This window comes from Cetorhinus maximus, chromosome 26 (genome assembly GCF_964194155.1).
Source record: "Cetorhinus maximus chromosome 26, sCetMax3.hap1.1, whole genome shotgun sequence".
Lineage (NCBI taxonomy): Eukaryota > Metazoa > Chordata > Chondrichthyes > Lamniformes > Cetorhinidae > Cetorhinus > Cetorhinus maximus.
Window position 1 is genome coordinate 39270589 of NC_135904.1, and position 18552 is coordinate 39289140.

The window sequence follows — 18552 nt, forward strand, 5'->3', positions numbered from 1 at the left end:
GGCTGACAGCAGCACACACAAGCTCTGAGTATGGGCACATAGCATGATAGCCCTACTGGAAGATAGAGAACACATGGAATTGACAATATATGTCCCTTCTCCATGTGTGACCACATCTCTCCTTGTACACTGCATCTTCACCTTTCAAGAATGCAGACGTTTGGAGAACAGTTCTGCCTCAATCTTACACAGCCAATAATAAACATAACATGACCCTGCAAAGCACGTGAACAAGGGTCATTCCACAAGCACACTTAGCATTAAGGTCGAGGCATCACTGATATCGAGAATGATGTGCAAAAGGGGCACACGCTCAGGTGATATGGGAGCACACTACATAGATAAGGGGCCCAAGAGAGTGACATATGCGATAAGGGGAGGGACCGTGGAATCACACTTGATTGACAATATCACAGCTCATCATAAAAATGAGGAATACACAAGAGGAGTTGTGAAATGGGGCAATTCTATTTATGTTTGTGAATGTTATATACATGTTATGAAGACCCATGCCACCACTGTGCTCCTAAATCTTTATAATTTTCCTAACCCTCATTGGTGCTTCCCCGACATCCAAAGTGGAGGTGGAGATGAGACGAAAATCCACCATTGCAGCTGACGGGTAGAATGTCATTTGTCATGCCTGCTCCCACACTTAGGGCAGGATTTCCCCCCCACTGCACTAAGTGTGGTGGCGGGCAGGTTAAGTGGCATGTTTCCCACTGTGCAGAGGGGCAGGATTTTGCACCTAATTTTACACTTGGAAGCTGATTAATTTTGCAACGGTGAGCAGCTCTCCAAATCACATGGTGGGGCAGGCACTGATTCATCCACCCCACTGTCACCTAATGGAGTCGAGGGCCCTGGTGCCATATTTAAACACCACCTGAATGTTCACTGTCTGCAGCCCAGCTCAGATGGTTCCCAGGGCAAAGAAGAATGTATCCCTGAGGTTTAATCATGACTCCCTGGAGGCTTTAATAAGAGGTGTCCGCCAACACCAAGATGTCCTTTGTCGAAAGGATGGTTCCAAGAGATCCACCAACCTCACCTCACTGGCATAGGAGGCAGTTGCAGAGGAGCTCTGTGTCACGGGCAACTACCAACAAAATGCCCTGCAGTGCAGGAAGAGGATCTCATCCGCACCACCAGAACAAGTCAACCTTCAGCTCACTCCCAACTCACACTCTCCGAACGGCATCAGGCACTCCTCAGCGATCTCACACAATATTAGCAGGGAAGATATCAGCATTGAATGCCTCACTGACAGTTTAACATCACCAGCATCTCACCCATCATCCTGCACAAACAGCATCTTCAGCCCTTAGTGGGGGAGGGCTCAGCACACAGGGCAGGCATGGATGCTTCCCAACCTCTCCTCCATCTCTTCTCATCACATTCCACCTATTTGTCTTCATGCAATCCAAGCTGTCCACGCCAGGAGGGAGAGATCCCAGACTGGAGGAAGGACAGCCGACAACATTTTGAGGAGGTTGCCACTGAGTTGGCAAGAGAGGACAGGGATTGTTCCTGTGGCGGTGATGAGACTGGCCTCTCCCCGCAGGCCAGTATGGATGAGCCCTCCATTAGTTGATCACACCCTGACATTCACAGTGAGTGATATGCAATGCTGTATTCAGCCTGCTCATGAACTAAATCCATCTTCCCTCGCACCAACAGGTCCAGACAGACACCAGAACAATCATAAACCCCAGCCCCAGGCCACCTCAGAGGAAGATGCTCTGGATGAAGACGTGTCACAGTGTCCATCTGCGCCCTCCAACAGCGCAGAGACACACCCCAGCGGGTCATCATTCTAGATTAGGCTCGGGGTCACATTCTGGGGAACACCTCACAGACACGTCTCCACAGCTATCGGAGGCAGTGACAGCCCAGGTCCCTGGCACTCAGAGGACTGCTGGAGATCAGGCGCCTGCTGAGTCAGATTATGAGCCTCTGGTAATGACTGTAGCACAGATGCTGGGGATGCAAAGACAGGCGGCAGAACATCAGGTAAAGCGGCGAGAGGAAGTCAATAGACTAGAGTGAAGGACGGAGGAGTCTGTCTGTGTACTGTCTGAAGTCGTGGCTCCGACATGCGAGCACCTCGAGGTATCCATGGGAAGGGTGGCAGCGTCTTGGAGACCTTGGTCCAGTAGATTCTGCCGGATTTGTGCTCAGCCCTGCACTCCATCACGATAGACGTTGGTGGGATCCATCACTGGCCAGGCGAGATGGGGCCTGGGCACCTCAACTTCCCTCCAGGAGCCTCTTCTCCTCAAGGAGTCAGCCAGGGGCCCTTGGGCACCCACAGGGAGGAGGACCATCAGCTGGACACCCCAGGGGCATCACCCAGGTGATTCTGGGAGTGTCCAGTTGGTCCTAATCTCCTCTGCCTGTGACCCCATCACCTCCAGCTGTACAGTCTGAGGATGGTGCACCTGCTTTGGCCCTCCAGGGAACGTCCACCAAGGTCATCACAGTCAGCATGCTGCCTCCACCTCTGCTGCAGATATCAGGCTGCACCAAGATGTGGCAGTAGAGTTTTAAAAAGTTATATATTTTGAGATCGCTATGGGGGCATGGGTGTTCACTCACTGTATATAAAATGCACTTTTGTATATACATCTCCTGTTCATTACAATGGTCTTGTGATTTGAATGCATGATTCATATGTATCTATGTTGTCCCTTATTGCGAGTGTGACCCAAGACCCCATTCTGTGATTGGCTCCTTTTGTAAGCTGTAGATTCACGTGATGTTTTGAGGACTCATGTTAGTTACTCATCCCTTGTGTAATGTCAGGGAGATGTGTCAACCTCTTTCCTGAAAGTGCCTGTACCTTGAGTTTGGAATCTTTAGGCCTTAAAACACATCATAGAGTTGTGTCAGCTCATGTGTCTTTGGGGGATTACAAGTGATGTTGTTTGCTAGGAACTAGAGATAGTTTAAGTAAGTTATATTTGTATTTGTGGGTGTTAGGAATGAGTTTTAGCTTTAATGTTTAAGTTTGATTTGTATTTCTGTATGTGTGTGTTAAGAAAAGGAGAACTTGAGTTTCAGTTTCACTTTAAAAGATGCCGGCATTTTAATGAGGTTTACGACTCTTGAAGGGGAGTTAAAACAAACAAACGAGATTTTTTTAAATTGTGCTGTTGCCTAGCAACAGGGGTCCAGAGAGAGAGGCCCCACACAGACAAGGGAACTGAAAGCAGTTTGAGTTCAGTTGGTCATTCTGCTCTAAGGTGAAGGGAGCAGTTTCAGTCTCTCTCTAGCTGGCATACTAGCAGATTGTGGAGGAGAATAAGTCTAAGAATCTTAGATGAGTTGGTCTAAAGTTAAAGTAACAGTGAATGTCAAGTGAGTTCTGGATCTCAAGGGAGATACCTAATTGTCAGCAGCCTACGGAGTGAGGGAACTATAGGGAGCAGGTTCTAAAGGAAAAAGAGGCCCAAGAAGCCCTTTAAGTTCAGTCATTGCGGCGTTAGATCCTCACACAGAATGTGGCAGATATAAGTCACTACATCTCTTGACAATTGCAGACATGTGTGGCACTGTCTGTCTCTCTCTCTCATCTCCAAATGGGAAAAACATCTTCATATAACCTTGGTATTGCCACTCGCCTCTGTGGGATGAGTCTGACTTCCCCAGCCTCTGGTTCTTCTCGGGCCTCCCCTGGACAACGCACCTCAGGCTGGGGCTCCTCTCTAGGCAGTGCTAGATGATCTTCTCCTCCTCAATCTGAGACTGCCATCAAGTAGGCAGCATTAAGCGCAGTCTCCATTATTAAATCCTCCTTCCTGTAGACAAATAGATGCAACAGATGAATTTAGATTGACCAACTATAGAACACCTCCCACTCTCAGCCAGAAAGCCACTGCGATGGCCTATTGCTGCATCTGCACAACTCGACTTTTCCTGTTGCAGCCTTGTAGCTGAGGCGCTCCCTCACAGGTTACAGATGCCCAAGGAGCCACCCCAACAACCTGATACTTCAAACCCATAGAGGATGGAAGATGCTGAGCACAGCCATGCTATGGTCACCCTCACTAAAGGCACTCATACGATGCCTGATTTGGATTCAAGATTAAGCCTGCCTTGCACTTTCAGAATGACTGATGCCTTTGGGCCCCTCATCCATTTGACAAGGGCAATGCACTTTATAGGGTTTGACTGAACATCTTGCAGGTATCCAGCAGCTGTGGTCCCTTCGTGGCTGGATGCCTCTTCCCTTCTCACATCCCTGACACTTAAATGCTCAATGAGACCACCTCTAATGTGAGCCCATTGACTATTGCTGTCTTGTATAAAAACGCAACATTGCTTTGTGGTTCCAACTCTCAGTTCTCAATAAAGCATTCATGAGCTCTGTAAGGTGATTCTTCATGTTGAGAATTTAATAAGTATGAGGCTGGCTCCTGCCACACTGCCTCAGACCCCTCCCGTGCAGAATCCTTTACAGTTTCATTTTTAAACTGCATCACTGATCCGGACTCTCAACATGGTGGTGCTGCACCAGATTTGATCCTCCCCCTGTCACCGTTCATGTCCCTCTGCTCATCCTGGAACACCATGATGTTTTTTTTTTATTCATTCACAGGATGTGGGCTTCGCTGGCTGGTCCAGCCATTTATTGCCCATCCCTAGTTGTCCTTGAGAAGGTGGTGGTGAGCTGCCTTCTTGAACCGCTGCAGTCCATGTGGTGTAGGTACACCCACAGTGCTGTTAGAGAGGGAGTTCCAGGATTTTGACCCAGCGACAGTGAAGGAACGGCGATATATTTCCAAGTCAGAATGGTGAGTTAACTTGGAGGGGAACTTCCAGGTGATGCCCATGATCCTTTGTTAGGAGAGGCTAAGCAAAAAATTTGGCAGATGGAATATAATGTGGAGAAATATGAGGTTATTCACTTTGGTAGGAAAAACAGAAATGCAGACTAATTCTTAAATGTTGAGAGGCTGGGAAGTGTAGAGCTTCAAAGGGACTTGGGTGTCCTTGTTCAAGAGTCACTGAAAGCTAACATGCAGGTACAGCAAGCAATTAAGAAGGCAAATGGTATGTTGGCCTTTGTAACAAGAGGATTTGAGTATAGGAGTAAAGATGTCTTGCTGCAGATGTTTAGAGCCTTGGTGAGACCGCACCTAGACTATTGTGTGCAGTTTTGGTCTCCTTATCTAAGGAAAGATAACTTGCTAATCCTTGGGATGGAGGGATTGTCCTATGAGGAAAGATTAAATAGACTGGGCCCTTATTCTCATTCAAACTATAAAACTTTTACATGTCTCAACAGGGTCGATGCAGGAAGGATGTTTCCCTTGGCTGGTGAATCTAGAACCAGACGACACAGTCTCAGAATAAAGAGAAAGCCATTTAGGATTGAGTTGAGGAGGGATTTCTTCACTTAGAGGGTGGTGAATCATTGGAATTCACTGTCCCAGGGGGCTGTGGTGGCTCAGTCATTGAGTGTGTTCAAGACCGAGATAGATAGATTTCTACATATTAAAAATATCAAAGGATACAAGATAGTGCAGGAAAATGGTGTTGAGGTAGAACATCAGCCATGATCTCATTGAATGGCAGAGCGGCTCGAAGGGCTGAATGGCCTCCTGCTGCTCCTATTTCTTATGTTCTTATAATTCAGAGTGCACTTTGGGCAGGGGAGAAGTGCATGGAGAAGACTACCACAGAGCTCAGTACTAGCCCCAACACTGTTCAACATATATACCACCTCTCAGCAACCACGTCCCACAACATCTGTTGTGTCAACCAAGCTCCATCCTCCTGGACTCTAGACCAGATCCTTTATGAAGATGTTACAAACTTGATGGACTGCTGGACCACATGGTGTCTGATGTTGATTCCCTCTAAAACTATATCCAGTGTATTCCATCTCCACAATGCCAGTGCAAAAAAGAATTGCATATCTACAGGGATGGCCAAAAACTAAAGAATGATCCTAAACCAACCTACTTGGGAGTGACTCTAGATAGGACTTTGTACTTCTGGAACATCTGAAGAAATCAGCAGCATAGGTCAAAACCAGAAACAATCTACTAATCAAACTTGCTGGATCCACATGGGGCGCTGCTGCCATAACACTCAATGCTTGCACAATCACACACCACAGCAGATCACCGTGCACCTGTCTGGCAAAGGTCATCTCACACATACACACACATGCACGCAAACACACGGACACAGATACACACACCACGTGCACCCACGCACGCAAGCATCATAAATGGAACTCTATGCTCAACACCCCTCCCCTGGCTTCCTGTCTTCACAAACATGATTTCCCCACACATATGTCAATCGATGCAAAGCCACAAGCTGGTTGAAACCATCTGTGCTGTAACTTATTTACCACTCCATGATGACCTTTTTAACCCACCTACTGCTTGCCTTCTATCTCAGCACCCCATATGGAGAACCCTCCCTGAACAAGCTCTACCAGCAAACATCCTTGGGATCAAGGAATGGGAAAAACAGGTCACTAACAAGTTCCTTGTAACAAAACCCATCTGTCGAATGGTAGGTTTTGAACTACCATGACGTGAGTGGTCCTTGCTAAGCAGATACAGGACAGGACAGGGCCTCTGGAGGCAGCCAACCTCCACCATTGGGGTCTCAGTACAAACCCCTTATGCACTTGTGGAGAGGCACAAACAATTCTGTACATTACCCTCTAAAGACTAGGTGGTAGACTAATCACCTTAAACTCAACAAGTGAGGAGGCTATCACTTATCTTTAGGGATGTACATTCGGTTAATAAATCATTGGGCGGAACTAGTCGCAGGTCATATGCCCCATTTTCATTGCTTCACTTTACCTTGATTTAAGGAGACAGTTTAAAACATGGCCATGGTATAAAACATCACATTTGTAACAATCACCAGCTTCTGGAACCCCAAGCCTGTCTCATTCATAGTCATAACCTCTTGTCCCTGAGCATGAACCAAATCTGAAGTACCTAAGGCATACCTAAGACTACCTCCTGGAACAAAGTGCCTAGGTAACTTCCCCTCCCTGGTGCATCACACTGAACTGCAGACACTTACTGCAGGTGTGGTTGCTGTGGATCACACTGATGTCCACCTGCTCTCACGTGCTTCCTGCCAGAAGAAACAGTTCTCCTTATCTACTCTACCAACAATGTTTATAATTTTAAATCTCCGCCATCTCTTCTATACCTCATTTGCTTTCAGGAGAACAATTCCTGATCTTTTAGTTGGTCCACACTACTGAAGTCCACTTGTCTCACTTCATATTCCAAACAAGATCCAGCACTGCCTTTCTTCCTCATTAGCCTAGAAAAATACTGATCAAAAAAGTTCTCTTGTACACATTGCAGAAATTCTTTGTACTCTTTGCTCTTTACACGATTGTGGGGCAAATGGAGCATGTTTCAGTGTGTGTGCAGTGGGGAAAGAGTATTCATAATATCATTAGGTTTAGAGTATTTATAAAAAGTTATGAGGAACAATCAAAGATGAAGCTACTTGGTTGGAGGAGGGCTAATTTCAATGAATTACAAATAGATCTCCTCCAGTTTGAATGGAATCAAAGATTTTAAAGGGAGATGCTGGTGTGGTGGTAATGTCACTGGACAAGTAATCTCAAGGCCCAGACTAACGCTCTGGGTACCCCCTTTTTATCCCCTTTTTTCAATATTCATTTTCATTTTTATTTTTTATCCACTTATTTTTATTTTATTTATCTTCATTTTTATTCATTATTTTATCCCCACCCTGTATCCTGTTTTCAATCTTTTTCCCCCACCACCGTCCCCTCCCCATCCCACCCTCACAAGGGCCATCTGTCACTTGTTCATGTTGTTCTTTCCAGAGTGATTACCCTCATTCTGCTATTATCACATCCTACTTTCTGACTTTAATGCCACCATCAGTACCTCCTCCAGCCAGTATCACCTTTTGTCCATGACATCTCTGACAATCTCTCCTTTGCCTCTACCTATCACTAGCCTTCTACCCAGCTTAACATGTTCCACCCCCCTTAAACAATATAATTTCATCACATCTTTACTTCCCTTTAGCTCTGAAGAAGAGTCGTATGGACTTGAAACGTTAACTTTTTCTTCTCTCGAGAAATACGAAGAGATAGTTGTGGAGATGAAGGTGGGGGTGGCGGGAGAAGAGCATCTACAATCAGATATCTTTATCTGACTAAAAAACAGAATAAAATAAAGCAGTAAAACATTAGATTCATGATTAATGTTAGTTTCATGGCTCATTGGCATACCAAGCTGAATGCAAAAATCCACAGTGCACGTTGCAGAAAACAATGAAAACCAAAGATTCTACACAGAAAGAAAGAATTGCAATTATATAGCGTTTCTCATGGACATCTCAAAAAGCTTTACAGCCAATCAAATAGTTTTGAAGTGTAGTTACGAATGTAGGAAATGTAAGGGGAGCGAAATACACATTGATAAGTCAAATATTTATTTGGTAATCTTTTAGGCTGGAGTAGTTTCGTAGCAGTTTTTCCTGTGCTTGTCCTGTTGCAGAAGGGAAATATTCTCCAACTGAGCAAACCGAATGAAGCATCAATGGAAGCATGTTATTCCCAGAGGGCCGAGCGCACGGGAACGTGCTCCATCAATTAACTAAAAGGCGCATGCGCGGCAACACCAGGCAAAGGGAAAGTGCGCATGTGCGGAGAGCTGGACCGGGGCTGGCGCCATTTTGAGGTAAGGAGGCGGTGGCTCAGTTCCCAATATCCAGGGAGGGAGAGAGAGAGAGAGAGAGAGAGAGTATCCCCAATACCCATGGAGAGAGTATCCCCAATACCCATGGAGAGAGAGAGAGAGTATCCCCAATATCCATGGAGAGAGAGAGAGAGAGTATCCCCAATACCCAGGGAGAGAGAGAGAGAGTATCCCCAATACCCAGTGTGAGAGAGTATCCCCAATATCCAGGGAGAGAGAGAGAGAGTATCCCCAATATCCAGGGAGAGAGAGAGAGAGTATCCCCAATATCCAGTGTGAGAGAGTATCCCCAATATCCAGGGAGAGAGAGAGAGAGTATCCCCAATACCCAGTGTGAGAGAGTATCCCCAATATCCAGGGAGAGAGAGAGAGAGTATCCCCAATACCCAGTGTGAGAGAGAGAGTATCCCCAATACCCAGGGAGAGAGAGAGAGTATCCCCAATATCCAGGGAGAGAGAGTATCCCCAATATCCAGGGAGAGAGAGAGAGAGTATCCCCAATACCCAGTGTGAGAGAGAGAGAGAGAGAGAGTATCCCCAATATCCAGTGTGAGAAAGTATCCCCAATACCCAGGGAGAGAGAGAGAGTATCCCCAATATCCAGGGAGAGAGAGTATCCCCAATATCCAGGGAGAGAGAGTATCCCCAATATCCAGGGAGAGAGAGAGAGAGTATCCCCAATACCCAGTGTGAGAGAGAGAGAGAGTATCCCCAATATCCAGTGTGAGAAAGTATCCCCAATACCCAGGGAGCGAGAGAGAGAGTATCCCCAATACCCAGGGAGAGAGAGAGAGAGTATCCCCAATATCCAGGGAGAGAGAGAGAGACAGAGTATCCCCAATACCCAGGGAGAGAGAGAGAGTATCCCCAATATCCAGGGAGAGAGAGAGAGTATCCCCAATATCCAGGGAGAGAGAGAGAGTATCCCCAATATCCAGGGAGAGAGAGAATCCCCAATACCCAGGGACAGAGAGTATCCCCAATATCCAGTGTGAGAGAGTATCCCCAATATCCAGGGAGAGAGAGAGAGAGAGAGTATCCCCAATATCCAGAGAGAGAGAGAGAGTATCCCCAATATCCAGAGAGAGAGAGAGAGTATCCCCAATATCCAGGGAGAGTATCCCCAATATCCAGGGAGAGAGAGAGAGTATCCCCAATATTCAGGGAGAGAGAGTATCCCCAATACCCAGGGAGAGAGAGAGAGTATCCCCAATACCCAGGGAGCGAGAGAGAGAGTATCCCCAATACCCAGGGAGAGAGAGAGAGAGAGAGAGTATCCCCAATACCCAGGGAGAGAGAGAGAGTATCCCCAATACCCAGGGAGAGAGAGAGAGTATCCCCAATACCCAGGGAGAGAGAGTATCCCCAATACCCAGGGAGAGAGAGTATCCCCAATACCCAGGGAGAGAGAGTATCCCCAATACCCAGGGAGAGAGAGTATCCCCAATACCCAGGGAGAGAGAGAGTATCCCCAATACCCAGGGAGAGAGAGAGTATCCCCAATACCCAGGGAGAGAGAGAGTATCCCCAATACCCAGAGAGAGTATCCCCAATACCCAGGGAGAGAGAAAGAGAGAGAGTATCCCCAATACCCAGGGAGAGAGAGAGAGAGTATCCCCAATACCCAGAGAGAGTATCCCCAATACCCAGGGAGAGAGAGAGAGTATCCCCAATACCCAGGGAGAGAGAAAGAGAGAGAGTATCCCCAATACCCAGGGAGAGAGAGAGAGTATCCCCAATACCCAGGGAGAGAGAGAGAGTATCCCCAATACCCAGGGAGAGAGAGAGAGAGAGTATCCCCAATACCCAGGGAGAGAGAGAGAGAGAGAGTATCCCCAATACCCAGGGAGAGAGAGAGAGAGAGAGAGAGTATCCCCAATATCCAGGGAGAGAGAGAGAGAGTATCCCCAATATCCAGGGAGAGAGACAGAGAGAGAGTATCCCCAATATCCAGGGAGAGAGAGAGAGTATCCCCAATATCCAGTGTGAGAGAGTATCCCCAATACCCAGGGAGAGAGAGAGAGTATCCCCAATACCCAGAGAGAGAGAGAGTATCCCCAATACCCAGGGAGAGAGAGAGAGAGTATCCCCAATACCCAGGGAGAGAGAGAGAGAGAGTATCCCCAATATCCAGGGAGAGAGACAGAGAGAGAGTATCCCCAATATCCAGGGAGAGAGAGAGAGTATCCCCAATACCCATGGAGAGAGAGGGAGAGTATCCCCAATACCCAGGGAGAGAGAGAGAGTATCCCCAATACCCAGGGAGAGAGAGAGAGTATCCCCAATACCCAGGGAGAGAGAGAGAGTATCCCCAATATCCAGGGAGAGAGAGAGAGTATCCCCAATATCCAGGGATAGAGAAAGAGAGAGAGTATCCCCAATACCCAGGGAGAGAGTATCCCCAATACCCAGGGGGAGAGAGAGAGAGAGAGAGAGTATCCCCAATACCCAGGGAGAGAGAGAGAGTATCCCCAATACCCAGGGAGAGAGAGAGAGTATCCCCAATACCCAGGGAGAGAGAGAGAGTATCCCCAATACCCAGGGAGAGAGAGAGAGTATCCCCAATACCCAGGGAGAGAGAGAGAGTATCCCCAATACCCAGGGAGAGAGAGAGAGTATCCCCAATACCCAGGGAGAGAGAGAGAGTATCCCCAATACCCAGGGAGAGAGAGAGAGTATCCCCAGTACCCAGGGAGAGAGAGAGAGTATCCCCAATACCCAGGGAGAGAGAGAGTATCCCCAATACCCAGGGAGAGAGAGAGAGAGTATCCCCAATACCCAGGGAGAGAGAGTATCCCCAATACCCAGGGAGAGAGAGTATCCCCAATACCCAGGGAGAGAGAGAGAGAGAGAGTATCCCCAATACCCAGGGAGAGAGAGAGAGTATCCCCAATACCCAGGGAGAGAGAGAGAGAGTATCCCCAATACCCAGGGAGAGAGAGTATCCCCAATATCCAGGGAGAGAGAGAGAGAGAGTATCCCCAATATCCAGAGAGAGTATCCCCAATACCCAGGGAGAGAGAGAGAGTATCCCCAATACCCAAGCAGAGAGAGAGAGAGTATCCCCAATACCCAGGGAGAGAGAGAGAGAGTATCCCCAATACCCAGGGAGAGAGAGAGAGTATCCCCAATACCCAGGGAGAGAGAGAGAGTATCCCCAGTACCCAGGGAGAGAGAGAGAGTATCCCCAATACCCAGGGAGAGAGAGAGTATCCCCAATACCCAGGGAGAGAGAGAGAGTATCCCCAATACCCAGGGAGAGAGAGTATCCCCAATACCCAGGGAGAGAGAGAGAGAGAGAGTATCCCCAATACCCAGGGAGAGAGAGAGAGAGTATCCCCAATACCCAGGGAGAGAGAGAGAGTATCCCCAATACCCAGGGAGAGAGAAAGAGAGAGAGTATCCCCAATACCCAGGGAGAGAGAGAGAGAGTATCCCCAATACCCAGGGAGAGAGAGAGAGAGTATCCCCAATACCCAGGGAGAGAGAGAGAGTATCCCCAATACCCAGGGAGAGAGAGAGAGTATCCCCAATACCCAAGCAGAGAGAGAGAGAGTATCCCCAATACCCAGGGAGAGAGAGAGAGAGAGTATCCCCAATACCCAGGGAGAGAGAGAGAGTATCCCCAATACCCAGGGAGAGAGAGAGAGAGTATCCCCAGTACCCAGGGAGAGAGAGAGAGAGTATCCCCAATACCCAGGGAGAGAGAGAGTATCCCCAATACCCAGGGAGAGAGAGAGAGTATCCCCAATACCCAGGGAGAGAGAGTATCCCCAATACCCAGGGAGAGAGAGAGAGAGAGAGTATCCCCAATACCCAGGGAGAGAGAGAGAGAGTATCCTCAATACCCAGAGAGAGTATCCCCAATACCCAGGGAGAGAGAGAGAGTATCCCCAATACCCAGGGAGAGAGAAAGAGAGAGAGTATCCCCAATACCCAGGGAGAGAGAGAGAGAGTATCCCCAATACCCAGGGAGAGAGAGAGAGAGTATCCCCAATACCCAGGGAGAGAGAGAGAGAGTATCCCCAATACCCAGGGAGAGAGAGAGAGTATCCCCAATACCCAGGGAGAGAGAGAGAGTATCCCCAGTACCCAGGGAGAGAGAGAGAGTATCCCCAATACCCAGGGAGAGAGAGAGAGTATCCCCAATACCCAGGGAGAGAGAGAGAGTATCCCCAATACCCAGGGAGAGAGAGAGAGTATCCCCAATACCCAGGGAGAGAGAGAGTATCCCCAATACCCAGGGAGAGAGAGTATCCCCAATACCCAGGGAGAGAGAGTATCCCCAATACCCAGGGAGAGAGAGAGAGAGAGAGAGTATCCCCAATACCCAGGGAGAGAGAGAGTATCCCCAATACCCAGAGAGAGTATCCCCAATACCCAGGGAGAGAGAGTATCCCCAATACCCAGAGAGAGTATCCCCAATACCCAGGGAGAGAGAGAGAGAGAGTATCCCCAATACCCAGTGTGAGAGAGTATCCCCAATATCCAGGGAGAGAGAGAGAGAGTATCCCCAATACCCAGGGAGAGAGAGAGAGTATCCCCAATACCCAGGGAGAGAGAGAGAGTATCCCCAATACCCAGTGTGAGAGAGTATCCCCAATACCCAGGGAGAGAGAGAGAGTATCCCCAATATCCAGGGGGAGAGACAGAGAGAGAGTATCCCCAATACCCAGGGAGAGAGAGAGAGTATCCCCAATACCCATGGAGAGAGAGAGAGAGAGTATCCCCAATACCCATGGAGAGAGAGAGAGAGAGTATCCCCAATACCCAGGGAGAGAGAGAGAGTATCCCCAATATCCAGGGAGAGAGAGAGAGTATCCCCAATATCCAGGGAGAGAGAAAGAGAGAGAGTATCCCTAATACCCAGGGAGAGAGAGAGAGTATCCCCAATATCCAGGGAGAGAGAGAGAGTATCCCCAATATCCAGGGAGAGAGAAAGAGAGAGAGTATCCCCAATACCCAGGGAGAGAGTATCCCCAATACCCAGGGAGAGAGTGAGAGAGAGAGAGTATCCCCAATACCCAGGGAGAGAGAGAGAGTATCCCCAATACCCAGGGAGAGAGAGAGAGTATCCCCAATACCCAGGGAGAGAGAGAGAGTATCCCCAATACCCAGGGAGAGAGAGAGAGTATCCCCAATACCCAGGGAGAGAGAGAGAGTATCCCCAATACCCAGGGAGAGAGAGAGAGGATCCCCAATACCCAGGGAGAGAGAGAGAGTATCCCCAATACCCAGGGAGAGAGAGAGAGTATCCCCAATACCCAGGGAGAGAGAGAGAGTATCCCCAGTACCCAGGGAGAGAGAGAGAGTATCCCCAATACCCAGGGAGAGAGAGAGTATCCCCAATACCCAGGGAGAGAGAGTATCCCCAATACCCAGGGAGAGAGAGTATCCCCAATACCCAGGGAGAGAGAGAGAGAGAGAGTATCCCCAATACCCAGGGAGAGAGAGTATCCCCAATACCCAGGGAGAGAGAGTATCCCCAATATCCAGGGAGAGAGAGAGAGAGAGTATCCCCAATATCCAGAGAGAGTATCCCCAATATCCAGAGAGAGTATCCCCAGTACCCAGGGAGAGAGAGAGAGTATCCCCAATACCCAAGCAGAGAGAGAGAGAGTATCCCCAATACCCAGGGAGAGAGAGAGAGAGTATCCCCAATACCCAGGGAGAGAGAGAGAGAGTATCCCCAATACCCAGGGAGAGAGAGAGAGTATCCCCAATACCCAGGGAGAGAGAGAGTATCCCCAATACCCAGGGAGAGAGAGAGAGTATCCCCAATACCCAGGGAGAGAGAGTATCCCCAATACCCAGGGAGAGAGAGTATCCCCAATACCCAGGGAGAGAGAGAGAGAGAGAGTATCCCCAATACCCAGGGAGAGAGAGAGAGTATCCCCAATACCCAGGGAGAGAGAGAGAGTATCCCCAATACCCAGGGAGAGAGAGTATCCCCAATATCCAGGGAGAGAGAGAGAGAGAGTATCCCCAATATCCAGAGAGAGTATCCCCAATACCCAGGGAGAGAGAGAGAGTATCCCCAATACCCAAGCAGAGAGAGAGAGAGTATCCCCAATACCCAGGGAGAGAGAGAGAGATATCCCCAATACCCAGGGAGAGAGAGAGAGTATCCCCAATACCCAGGGAGAGAGAGAGAGTATCCCCAGTACCCAGGGAGAGAGAGAGAGTATCCCCAATACCCAGGGAGAGAGAGAGTATCCCCAATACCCAGGGAGAGAGAGAGAGTATCCCCAATACCCAGGGAGAGAGAGTATCCCCAATACCCAGGGAGAGAGAGAGAGAGAGAGTATCCCCAATACCCAGGGAGAGAGAGAGAGAGAGAGTATCCCCAATACCCAGGGAGAGAGAGAGAGAGTATCCCCAATACCCAGAGAGAGTATCCCCAATACCCAGGGAGAGAGAGAGAGTATCCCCAATACCCAGGGAGAGAGAAAGAGAGTATCCCCAATACCCAGGGAGAGAGAGAGAGAGTATCCCCAATACCCAGGGAGAGAGAGAGAGAGAGAGTATCCCCAATACCCAGGGAGAGAGAGAGAGTATCCCCAATACCCAGGGAGAGAGAGAGTATCCCCAATACCCAAGCAGAGAGAGAGAGAGTATCCCCAATACCCAGGGAGAGAGAGAGAGAGTATCCCCAATACCCAGGGAGAGAGAGAGAGTATCCCCAATACCCAGGGAGAGAGAGAGAGAGTATCCCCAGTACCCAGGGAGAGAGAGAGAGAGTATCCCCAATACCCAGGGAGAGAGAGAGAGTATCCCCAATACCCAGGGAGAGAGAGAGAGTATCCCCAATACCCAGGGAGAGAGAGTATCCCCAATACCCAGGGAGAGAGAGAGAGAGTATCCCCAATACCCAGGGAGAGAGAGAGAGAGTATCCTCAATACCCAGAGAGAGTATCCCCAATACCCAGGGAGAGAGAGAGAGTATCCCCAATACCCAGGGAGAGAGAAGAGAGAGAGTATCCCCAATACCCAGGGAGAGAGAAGAGAGAGAGTATCCCCAATACCCAGGGAGAGAGAGAGAGAGAGTATCCCCAATACCCAGGGAGAGAGAGAGAGAGTATCCCCAATACCCAGGGAGAGAGAGAGAGAGTATCCCCAATACCCAGGGAGAGAGAGAGAGTATCCCCAATACCCAGGGAGAGAGAGAGAGTATCCCCAGTACCCAGGGAGAGAGAGAGAGTATCCCCAATACCCAGGGAGAGAGAGAGTATCCCCAATACCCAGGGAGAGAGAGAGAGTATCCCCAATACCCAGGGAGAGAGAGAGAGTATCCCCAATACCCAGGGAGAGAGAGAGAGTATCCCCAATACCCAGGGAGAGAGAGAGTATCCCCAATACCCAGGGAGAGAGAGTATCCCCAATACCCAGGGAGAGAGAGTATCCCCAATACCCAGGGAGAGAGAGAGAGAGAGAGTATCCCCAATACCCAGGGAGAGAGAGAGTATCCCCAATACCCAGAGAGAGTATCCCCAATACCCAGGGAGAGAGAGTATCCCCAATACCCAGAGAGAGTATCCCCAATACCCAGGGAGAGAGAGAGAGAGAGTATCCCCAATACCCAGTGTGAGAGAGTATCCCCAATATCCAGGGAGAGAGAGAGAGAGTATCCCCAATACCCAGGGAGAGAGAGAGAGAGTATCCCCAATACCCAGTGTGAGAGAGTATCCCCAATATCCAGGGAGAGAGAGAGAGAGTATCCCCAGTACCCAGGGAGAGAGAGAGAGTATCCCCAATACCCAGGGAGAGAGAGAGTATCCCCAATACCCAGGGAGAGAGAGTATCCCCAATACCCAGGGAGAGAGAGTATCCCCAATACCCAGGGAGAGAGAGAGAGAGAGAGTATCCCCAATACCCAGGGAGAGAGAGTATCCCCAATACCCAGGGAGAGAGAGTATCCCCAAAATCCAGGGAGAGAGAGAGAGAGAGTATCCCCAATATCCAGAGAGAGTATCCCCAGTACCCAGGGAGAGAGAGAGAGTATCCCCAATACCCAAGCAGAGAGAGAGAGAGTATCCCCAATACCCAGGGAGAGAGAGAGAGAGTATCCCCAATACCCAGGGAGAGAGAGAGAGAGTATCCCCAATACCCAGGGAGAGAGAGAGAGTATCCCCAATACCCAGGGAGAGAGAGAGAGTATCCCCAGTACCCAGGGAGAGAGAGAGTATCCCCAATACCCAGGGAGAGAGAGAGAGTATCCCCAATACCCAGGGAGAGAGAGAGAGTATCCCCAATACCCAGGGAGAGAGAGTATCCCCAATACCCAGGGAGAGAGAGAGAGTATCCCCAATACCCAGGGAGAGAGAGAGAGAGTATCCCCAATACCCAGGGAGAGAGAGAGAGAGTATCCCCAATACCCAGGGAGAGAGAGAGAGTATCCCCAATACCCAGGGAGAGAGAGAGAGTATCCCCAATACCCAGGGAGAGAGAGAGAGTATCCCCAATACCCAGGGAGAGAGAGAGAGAGTATCCCCAATACCCAGGGAGAGAGAGAGAGAGTATCCCCAATACCCAGGGAGAGAGAGAGAGAGTATCCCCAATACCCAGGGAGAGAGAGAGAGAGTATCCCCAATACCCAGGGAGAGAGAGAGAGAGTATCCCCAATACCCAGGGAGAGAGAGAGAGAGTATCCCCAATACCCAGGGAGAGAGAGAGAGTATCCCCAATACCCAGGGGGAGAGAGAGAGAGAGAGTATCCCCAATACCCAGGGAGAAAGAGAGAGTATCCCCAATACACAGGGAGAGAGAGTATCCCCAATACCCAGGGAGAGAGAAAGAGTGTCCCCAATACCCAGGGAGAGAGAGAGAGAGAGTATCCCCAATACCCAGGGAGAGAGAGAGAGAGTATCCCCAATACCCAGGGGGAGAGAGAGAGAGTATCCCCAATACCCAGGGGGAGAGAGAGAGAGAGAGTATCCCCAATACCCAGGGAGAGAGAGAGAGAGAGAGTATCCCCAATACCCAGGGAGAGAGAGAGTATCCCCAATACCCAGGGAGAGAGAGAGAGTATCCCCAATACCCAGGGAGAGAGAGAGAGTATCCCCAATACCCAGGGAGAGAGAGAGAGTATCCCCAATACCCAGGGGGAGAGAGAGAGAGTATCCCCAATACCCAGGGGGAGAGAGAGAGAGTATCCCCAATACCCAGGGAGAGAGAGAGAGAGAGAGAGTACCCCCAATACCCAGGGAGAGAGAGAGAGTATCCCCAATACCCAGGGGGAGAGAGAGAGAGAGAGAGAGAGTATCCCCAATACCCAGGGAGAGAGTGAGAGAGAGAGAGTATCCCCAATACCCAGGGAGAGAGAGAGAGTATCCCCAATACCCAGGGAGAGAGAGAGAGTATCCCCAATACCCAGGGAGAGAGAGAGAGTATCCCCAATACCCAGGGAGAGAGAGAGAGTATCCCCAATACCCAGGGAGAGAGAGAGAGTATCCCCAATACCCAGGGAGAGAGAGAGAGGATCCCCAATACCCAGGGAGAGAGAGAGAGTATCCCCAATACCCAGGGAGAGAGAGAGAGTATCCCCAATACCCAGGGAGAGAGAGAGAGTATCCCCAGTACCCAGGGAGAGAGAGAGAGTATCCCCAATACCCAGGGAGAGAGAGAGTATCCCCAATACCCAGGGAGAGAGAGTATCCCCAATACCCAGGGAGAGAGAGTATCCCCAATACCCAGGGAGAGAGAGAGAGAGAGTATCCCCAATACCCAGGGAGAGAGAGTATCCCCAATACCCAGGGAGAGAGAGTATCCCCAATACCCAGGGAGAGAGAGTATCCCCAATACCCAGGGAGAGAGAGAGAGA

At 49.4% G+C, this 18552-nt stretch overlaps 1 protein-coding gene across 1 annotated transcript in view; it reads left to right on the forward strand.

The window, feature by feature from the left end:
• Positions 1-8677: 8677 nt before the first annotated feature.
• LOC144668446 (uncharacterized) overlaps positions 8678-18552 on the forward strand; it is a 37699-nt gene continuing 27824 nt past the window's right edge. The window contains exon 1 of the mRNA XM_078530502.1: positions 8678-8714. The gene's annotated coding sequence lies outside the window, so the exon portion shown is untranslated. The remainder of the gene's footprint in view (positions 8715-18552) is intronic.